Source organism: Adiantum capillus-veneris, chromosome 8 (genome assembly GCF_014529385.1).
Source record: "Adiantum capillus-veneris isolate H3 chromosome 8, ASM1452938v2, whole genome shotgun sequence".
Taxonomy (NCBI): domain Eukaryota; kingdom Viridiplantae; phylum Streptophyta; class Polypodiopsida; order Polypodiales; family Pteridaceae; genus Adiantum; species Adiantum capillus-veneris.
The window spans coordinates 61,581,292-61,589,882 of NC_140938.1; positions in this window are offsets into that span (position 1 = coordinate 61,581,292).

Here is an 8,591-nt window from a genome sequence, read left to right on the forward strand (position 1 = left end):
ACCTTCCTTCTCTACCTTTCTTATATTTCAAAATTCACCACAAAGTAGCATAGAGTGCTACTCGAGCTTAACGCAGGGCATTTCCCCGGCAACGGCACCAAAAATGTGCGTGTCTGTTGCACGTGTCAATGCAGGGACTTGCCGATACACTGTGTGCGAGCCACAAATGGCTCCAAGCACACAACTAGACTAATCAGCAAGCTCAAGAGAGCAAGGGTGTGTCACTCACCACCCTACGCTCGCCTTCGTGGAGGATTCCTCGCCGCGAAGAAGAAGGAGCCGCCACTACACCGCGCTCAACCGCTTCACCGCCGCCATGCCGTCGTCGCAATGCTCGATCACACACACTCTCTCTCTCTCTCTGTCTGACACATACACACACACACACACACACACACACACACACACAAGGAGATGAAGAAGAAGAAGATGGAGATGGAGCAAGAGCACTCTTCAATTGCACAAATGAAAGAATAAGGTATTTTAGGTTTAGATTGACTTTTATATGGGCTTGTCCGTTCACATTTGGGCGCCCACACTTAGCGAATCTTACCCAAACATTATAGGTTCCAGTTTTAGAGTGCGCCTCTCATCGGCGATCACTCTTAACCATTCCTATTGGACCGACAAGCCCGGTACCTGACTCTACCAAATAAATAATACAGCGTCTATCGTAGGTGATAGGAATGTGCGTGAGGGTTAACAGTCATACTCACCATGATGTTTTGTAAATCTAAAGCACTCTGCCCATAAATTGATGAGTATAGTATATTAATGCATCTGGCTCATAGGTAATGGAAGAATTGTTGTGCATGCCATGAGAATACGTGGATGCCATCTACGTATCAATAACTTGCACATCCCTATAGATGTTATAAAAGAAACTTCATATCAATGTTAAGACCATATCCCTCCTAAACAATGAAACCACCAAAACTAAAATGTAGCCAATAGTTCATAGATCTTGCCATGCAAGAAGAAATGTAAGGCATGATATATGTAAATTGGAGAAGACACTATTTATTTGGGTTGCATTTATCTTTGAATTTAGGTTCTGCATCCATGGTACCTGATGGCGGCTACTCTATCATGTTGGTTGTAGCAGATTGGAAACTTTTACCACAATGGCTGTTGTTATTGCTAGGCTTGTGGTTGTTACGGTTGATGTTGTTGCCATTTGATTTTGGACACTTATCAAAATGATCAAGGCAATAACATTTAACATTTATGAAATCATCACCATTGGGTTTGGGCTTATGGTTAGTTTGGAGAGTGAATCATTGAGGTTGGTAGGATGAGCATTGTTGTGGTTGTTGATTGATTAGGCATGTGGTCTCTTTTATGGACAAATGAGTTTTTGAAATCTATAGACCCGTCAAAATTAGAAGAATTTTGGGGATTTCTTCTTTGATTAGTACCTTGAAAACCATTCAAATGGTTGATGTCCACCATTCTTATTTTCATTGTCAAGTTCGAGGAAATTGCTTCTGCAAGATTAGACAGATTAAAAATGTCCACATCTATCCCTAGTTGTGGACCTACTAACATGTTCAATGTTATTCAATTGAACTAAACAATTCTAAAAACAATCGATGTATGCTAGCACATATTCATTTTGAGCTTGTCTAACTAGATTCCATTACATGTGTGCTTTAGATTTGCATTGTGTAGGTACGAATTAGCAGGTGGACAACTTTTAAAATGCATACCATGTGCAAGGACATGTGTGACGTTGTTTCAATGGAATTCCACAATAAAGTAGCACTACTAGTAAGATGATTAGCATCACACTTAACCATATTGTGCTCATAAAAGTGTTTGTCGTGAAAATAACCATCCAATTGTGCTTACTCTCACTTTGACAGATTTTGACAGGTTTGTCAGTTTGGACACGGTTTGATGTTCTTGTACCCACTCTTGTAGGAGTGAGGATTGTGATTGTGTATGCTTGTGTGGCTACAAATAGGCAATCACAGGTTTCACAAGATTTTGCATATATTTTGCAGGCATTTTCTCTCGTGGCATGCGTTTTGAGCTAGCTTGTTCTCTACTTGCATATATGGTTATGCACTTTACGCTCAGTTGAGCAGTTTGTCCCAGTTTATGCTTGCAGAGTTTGCAAATTGTGGAGTTGCTTTTAGGCATATGTTAGTGTCAGATTTCATGTGATTGATCATGCTTTTGAGCATTGTGTAGTGGTCGAGTTACCTCCCACTTTGTTGCCAGTTTGGCATGGTTTATGGTTGAGATTGTACTTGAAGTTTTTGCTCAGTTTACAGGGGATATCTATCATATTTTTCCCAGATTTCTCGCCATACTTTGGTTCTTAGCCATACATTTATGGTATGCTCATAGTGGTTACATGTTTCCTTTGATTTTGCCTCATGTTCTCACATCGACGCATAGTGTGAGGCTACAACATGCAGGTTATATGTTTTCACTATTGAGCTATTGGTTGGTTTATGCTTGATTAGCATAGTGGACAAGTGATCTCCCACTTTGGTACCGTTTTTGCGTTCACTTATGGCAGCAGACATGTGTGACATTGAGAGACGGTGCTTTCGTTCTTGTCGATACATGCGTTGTTGGCATTGCGGTCACATAGGGCACATTAGACGCCATTGTTTCAGACGTATGAGACAACAACAAAGATGTATGTGTGATCCAGATACGGCTTTGACAAATGCTAGAGAGGCTGGCAGTCTATGCCAGTGGGGACGGTGATGTCACGCTTCCCTCCAGTGTACCTCTTGCAGATTTGTCTATGGTTAGCACACTTTCTCCACAATGGTTACTAGATAGCGATGCAGTTTTCCACGTCACACCATGTCGTGAGTGGTTTAGCACATTTTCTAGTGGGAGACTTGGTTGTGTGCACTTGGCCGATGGCTCGGCGTTTGACATAGAGGCTGCAAGAGATGTTTGTTTGTCATTGGTGCAAGAGATGTTTGTTTGTCATTGCCCAGTGGTGCGTCATACATGCTACGACATGTGCGCTATGTTCCTCAGCTGAGACAGAGCTTGATCTCAGTGAGACAGTTGGCAGCTTTTGGTTGTCAAGTACTGCTTAGATAGTAGTTTTTCCAGATGCATTGCGATTCACTAGTGATTGGCAGAGAGAGCCCGTAGCGGCTTGGTATATCCTATGAATGTGTCTGAGGTTCGAGATGGCGTTGTGAGCGGGATGAAAACACACACAGCGCCTCTATAACGACCCGACACACACTCTTGGGAAGATACACACACACACTATGGGGCACCACTCGGCTTACACAACACACCTGGCCGAGACAGGGAACACACCTCTGGAGTGAGAGGAGAGAGACTATCCACTTGCCCACTCCACACAGAGACACACACACACACACACACACACACACACACACACACACAAAAACTCAGCTCAAAAGAGGAGAACTTCTGATGTTTAGATACAAATGAGCTTGGGCCAACACCAATGGGGCAAACAACTCACACAATATGGGTAAAAGATACCACATACAATCACAAATTGGAGAAGAAGCTTCACTCACCGGAGAAGATTACATAGAAAAACAGCAGAAAAAGAGTGAGGAATTTGGCAAAATGGACAGCGCCATCGCGTCCGGAATGGCCCAAAACCCCAGTCTACAATGTCAAAGTGCTCAAATCCGACCTCGGATGAGCAGTTTACGGCCAAAACAGGCTCCAAAATGAGCAAAAACACAGCTGCGGCTGTTCCTCCTCTCTTCTCCACGTTTTTTCTGGTCTTCTCTCCGTTTTTTCAGTTCCCACACTTAGCTTTATTAGTTGGGCACCCTTGGCCTTTTAGATGACCTCAAACGGACCCCGAACAGGCCAAAAACTGACCTCGCAGTGCATAGTTGTCACCTTTTTGCATCATTCGCACACCTGGCACTCAGCTTTTTTCCAATAATGCATCTCGCCACCACGTGAAGTGGCCCCAAAAAGTGGTCCTCATGATGACCTTTCTGCATAATTCTCACAAGAAAACATCCACGTTGTGTCTGTACTTATCCTCGTGCAAGTATTGACCCCATTTGGCCTCCTGACGCCACTAGATGCCATCTGACGCACCTGCTTACCTCATGTCGTCGGCCCGCGGATAGCTTCCTCAAGAAGTTTTACACGCTACCAACTTCTCCTTATTGTAGAAAAAACACACTGGTACTGGTAATATTGAAAATCGATGCATTATGTACACCTTGTCCTACCTGTACACATGTGGGCCCCACGTAACCACCTGGCTCTGGAAAATGGGCAATTCTTTATTTGATGCACCATGCATGTATATGTACATATGCGCAATCCCTTGCTCCAAAAAACTCCTGACATAATTTGCCCATCCCCTAGCCTGCTAGAGCATTCATGCTCAGCAGCAGCAACACTAGTAGATGCTCATTCCACCTGGATCAAAAGGCCAAAGGCATATCGCCTGATTCACAAGAAGCGTCATAACACCACACCTACATTTGTCAACAATCAACCAAAATGCACCATAGGCATATCCAACTAACACATCCGCCCTGTCTGGAGTTCCAAAAGCATAAATATTGCATGCCACATTCAACCCAACCGATAGAGACAACTCAAGTGACTCATCACCTGGCATCTTGGCTTTACCAGCCATAGCAACAACCTGCAAATCATGCACCCAAGTAGCTAAAAGCATTGTGTGAAGGTAAAGTTGTTGATATCCAAAGCACAAAAGTATCCCCGCAACACACATATCCCTAGCATAGACATCCACATAGCTGAGATTGGACTCATATATGCCAAACCCCTTCTCATCATCATAAGCATACTCATCATCACACATCACTTCATCCACATCATAATCATGGCTAGCACCACTATCCATAGCTTCTAGCATGGGTTCATCAGTCTCCAAGAATACAGATCCCTGCTCTAAACCACAATCATGCTCACAAATCGGTTCAATCACTGCGCATCCATCAACATATGGCTTCAAAACACGCTCCACATCCAACAAATCCACAAAATGGCTCTCAACCTTGCCCTCTTCCCTAATTTCCAAGGAACTAGTATCCAAAGATATGTGCTCATCATCAATGACCTCAAACTCACACTCACACCCAGAATCACAAGGTACACAAGTAGCCAATGCATCCTTTTCACGACTTTTCAATCTTGTATCCAAAGCATTACTCACCTCTTTAAGCTCTTCCATAAACCTGTCAACCTGCAAGACCTCTTTACGCTTCACAATAGACCTTGGGAAGAAACGAGAAACATCATAGGATAGGCTACTTTTCACCTGCTTAGGCTTAACTTCATCTTCCATGTCAAATCCATCTTGCACATGCATACCTGTACTAATACCATGTGCCTCAAGACGCTTAAACTTCCATTCCTTGTGCTTTGCAATGCATACCGCATCTTCAAAAGACTCGGGCCTCTTCAACTCAACCTCGAACCGCAACCAAGGTGACAAACCATCAACAAAAAAACTTTTCTTCAATGAACAAGGGGGGGTCTCATCCTTAAGAGCAACACACCAACGAGTCCATAAATCTGTAAAAACTTGTACATAGACATCAACACCTTGACAAGAACCTTGCTTAAGAGCATTGAGCTCATTCCATACTGCATTTGCATCTTCAACAACCTGGAAACGCTCTAAAAAAGCTTCTATAAACTTGTCAAGACTCAAACCATAAGAAGAAGCCACTGCTTCTTTAGCTTCCAAATCCATGAACCAAACACGGGCCTCATCTTTCAAAAGCAATCCAAATAGCCTCAAAATCTTGTCCTCATCACACATTTTGTTGCTTATGCATGCCACCTCGACTTGCTCCAGAAAGTCTTCCGCATCTTCACCACTTCTTCCATGAAATTCCGGATAAGAGAGAGCCATGGTTACCCAAGTTACAATGCTTTGAGAATCCCTTTGAACACACGTGCAAGAACCCAAAACTTTTCACTACCCAATCCTCAGAAACTTCAATGGAGCTCAGCTTTAGATAAGGACAAACACATGCACATCAAATGAGTTTTCATAGTTAATCATCGGAATCACAACAGGCAAAGGACATTCCAGTATCTCCCTTAATCTTCTTGGCCCGAACATAAAGACTATGCGCTGCTGGAAAAAAATCTTCCTGGACACATGAACATTTATCTGGATTCTCTGTGTTAAATGAAAAGGAGTGAACTGAGGTCCATTTTGATCATCCATTAAAGCCAACCAAGTAGCTCCCAAGAAGGCACACCTGACTTATCCTCTGATTTTGCCAAAATTTCAGCAGCATAACAACATAAATGGCTCAAAAGACCAAAAAACCAGCCATCATAACTTGGAAAAATTTCGACAGAGTTTCCCCAGAAGTAGAGCAGTAGGAACCCAAAATATAGACTGTCTATGTATGCATAAACTGTCAACAATAGAACCCGAGCATCAAGTAGGACTCACTAGTACATAGCCTATGACGAGGTCACAAAAAGGGTGCTCCAGCTACCTGTATCACCGAAAGGATCTCTACATTTGAGAATCCCCCAGCTCAATAAAAACCTCACGCTATCGACCCTCACACGAAGGCTAATGCAAATCGCGTATAGTCAAGTCTCAGAAATGACTATCTTCCAGACCAAGTCTCAGAAATGGCTGTGACTGCCAAATACAACCAAGTATGGCTCCACAAATGCGTATAATGGCAGTTTCCACAAGTAACGTACAATCCAACAGACAATGCGCTCAAATAGGCGCCAAGTGATGCATTCCCACAACAACTGCAAGTGACATCACTGCTAGTATATCACTGTACTCCAGCTACCTGTACCTGTGTGAATCACCTGTACCTGTACCTGTCCCTGTAACCTGTAACTTGTAACCTGTAACCCTGAATCTCGAAGCTTGAAGCTCGAAGCAGAAGGTACTCGAAGAAGATCCTCCGTGGGGGCGCCAAAAGAATGTGAGCGGGATGAAAACACACACAGCGCCTCTATAACGACCCGACTCACACTCTTGGGAAGATACACACACACACTATGGGGCACCACTCGGCTTACACAACACACCTGGCCGAGACAGGGAACACACCTCTGGAGTGAGAGGAGAGAGACTATCCACTTGCCCACTCCACACAGAGAGACACACACACACACACACACACACAAAAACTCAGCTCAAAAGAGGAGAACTTCTGATGTTTAGATACAAATGAGCTTGGGCCAACACCAATGGGGCAAACAACTCACACAATATGGGTAAAAGATACCACATACAATCACAAATTGGAGAAGAAGCTTCACTCACCGGAGAAGATTACACAGAAAAACAGCAGAAAAAGAGTGAGGAATTTGGCAAAATGGACAGCGCCATCGCGTCCGGAACGGCCCAAAACCCCAGTCTACAATGTCAAAGTGCTCAAATCGGACCTCGGATGAGCAGTTTACGGCCAAAACAGGCTCCAAAATGAGCAAAAACACAGCTGCGGCTGTTCCTCCTCTCTTCTCCACGTTTTTTCTGGTCTTCTCTCCGTTTTTTCAGTTCCCACACTTAGCTTTATTAGTTGGGCACCCTTGGCCTTTTAGATGACCTCAAACGGACCCCGAACAGGCCAAAAACTGACCTCGCAGTGCATAGTTGTCACCTTTTTGCATCATTCGCACACCTGGCACTCAGCTTTTTCCCAATAATGCATCTCGCCACCACGTGAAGTGGCCCCAAAAAGTGGTCCTCATGATGACCTTTCTGTATAATTCTCACAAGAAAACATCCACGTTGTGTCTGTACTTATCCTCGTGCAAGTATTGACCCCATTTGGCCTCCTGACGCCACTAGATGCCATCTGACGCACCTGCTTACCTCATGTCGTCGGCCCGCGGATAGCTTCCTCAAGAAGTTTTACACGCTACCAACTTCTCCTTATTGTAGAAAAAACACACTGGTACTGGTAATATTGAAAATCGATGCATTATGTACACCTTGTCCTACCTGTACACATGTGGGCCCCACGTAACCACCTGGCTCTGGAAAATGGGCAATTCTTTATTTGATGCACCATGCATGTATATGTACATATGCGCAATCCCTTGCTCCAAAAAACTCCTGACAGCGTAATCTCGGTTTTGTTGCTAGCATGCTTTGAGCGAGAGATGATATGTGTCTTTTTCGCCAGTGATTTCCATCATGCTCAGGAGATAGAGCATTTAGCTGTGTAGGACGTGCTAGTAAACTTTTTAGAGACAGAGATAGAGCGGCAGTGCTCTAGTGAGACACAACAGGTGTTGTCAAACTTTGTGCATGCAGAGGTAGAGCAGGTTTGCTCCCTAGAGACACAGATAGAGCTGACAGATATGGAGTTTTTTGACATGCTCATGTTAGAGGTTGATGAGTTGGTGCAAGGATGCACAGTTTTGCCTATGGGTGAGAGGGATGTAGCTTCCCCAGTGTCGGTGTTGACACACCCATACGTGATGGGTAGTCTTGAGGATGCAACTTTTGCAGATAGCACAGGGGAGGCGAGTACAACCACTCTTGTGCAGATTTCGTCAGCGTTCGGGCGTCTCATGTTCAACTTGTTACTCTCGAGGCCCGACCTAGTAGCTGCAGTGGGAGCATTTGCAGC